Consider the following 1,792-nt stretch of genomic DNA (forward strand, 5'->3'; position numbering starts at 1 on the left):
CTATTCTGAGACTGGGGACATGGCCATTCAAAAAGACCACAAGGAACAGAGCTCACACAAGGCTAGGAACCATTCCTGTCTCCACCAACTCGAGGGTAAAGCCTCACAGCTCCCAGGGCCTGGGGTAGAGAGCTCCTAAGCAGGCTAAGTGCTAGTCCTAGATTAAATGTTGCCCTGGTCCCATCGCAGAAAGTTTAAAAATAAATCCCAAAAGGATCAAATGGTTCCCAAGTTACTTGACTGCATCACAGAAAAAAGTTCAGAAATACTTACAGAAATACAAAAATAACCAGCCACCCCAAAAGATAAAATTCACAATGTCTCTAGCATCTAATCAAAAAAATCACCAGGTATGCAAAGAAGTGATAAAATAAGACCTATAATGAGATAATCAAAGAGACCCATGAATGACACAGATGATATACTTAATAGACAAGGACACTTAAACAGCTATAAGTGTATTGAATATGTTCAAGAAGCTGGAGGAAAGATTGAACATGTTAGTAGAATATAGAAGATTATTAAAGTCTCTAATCAAACATCAAGAGAGGCCAGACACGGCGGCCCATGCCTGTAACTCCAGCACTTTGGGAGACCAAGGTGGGAGGACTGCTTGAGCCCAGGAGCTCGAGACCAGCCTGGGAAACATAGAGAGACTTCATCTCTATATTTTTAAAATTACCCCAGTGCATCTGTAATACCAGCCATTTAATACTTGGGAGACTGATCACCTGAGCCCGGGAGGTTGAGCCCATGGTATGCGGTGATCAGGCCACTGCGCTCCAGCTTGAGCAACAGAGTGATACCTCAGCTAAACAAAAAAGAACAAAAGTTAAGAGATTTTAAAAAATCAAGAGATGAAAACCTCAATGACTGAGAGGAAAAATACACTGAATGGGATTAATGGCAGGCTAAATATTACAAATGAAAAGATTGGTGAACTTGAAAACATAGCTGTAGAACAACTGAAACTGTGCAAAGTAAAACTTAGATATGAAAAAAAATGAAAAAACCTATTGGAGTATCAATGGGACATCACATTGGCATCCCCAAAGAAGGGGAAGGGTTGAAAATATTTAAAGATTTAATGACAGACAGCTTCTAAGCGTGATGAAAATTACAAACCCACAGATTTAAGAAGCTCAGTAAAATACAAGCACAAGAAACACGAAGAACACTACTTTAGGGCATATCATAATCACATTAGTTTTCTGGGGGCTTCTGTAGCAAAAACTTAAATGTACCTTCACACATTTCTGGAGGCCAGAAGTCAGAAATCAGGATGTCAGCAGGACTGTGCTCATTCTGAAGCCTCCGCGTCTCCTTGTAGATCCTAGTGGTTGTCAGCAGTCCCTGGTGTTCCTTGCCTAGCAGTGTCACTCCAATCTCTGCCTCTGTCATCACATGGCATCCTCTCTGTGTGTCTCTATCCTTACATAACATGCTTCTCTGTGTGTGTCTGTGTCCAAATGTCCCCATCTTGCAGGGGTGCCAGTCATTAGCGAGAGCCCATTCTAATCTGGTGTAACCTCATCTTAACTCGATTACATCTGGAAAGACCTTATTTTTAAGGAGAGTGGAGCAACATCTTTAAATTATTGAAAGAAAAAGGTGTCAACCTAAGATTTTATATCCAGAAAAAAATATGCTTTATAAACAAAGGTGGAACAAAGTCTTTTTCAGACATACAAAAACTGAAAGAATTAATCACTAGCAAAACTTTAGACAAGAAATATTTTTTTTTTTGAGTTGGAGTCTCACTCTGTAGCCCAGACTGGAGTGCAGTGGCCGC

This window comes from Carlito syrichta, unplaced genomic scaffold (genome assembly GCF_000164805.1).
Source record: "Carlito syrichta isolate Samal-C Ts95f unplaced genomic scaffold, Tarsius_syrichta-2.0.1 Scaffold309820, whole genome shotgun sequence".
Taxonomy (NCBI): Eukaryota; Metazoa; Chordata; class Mammalia; order Primates; family Tarsiidae; genus Carlito; species Carlito syrichta.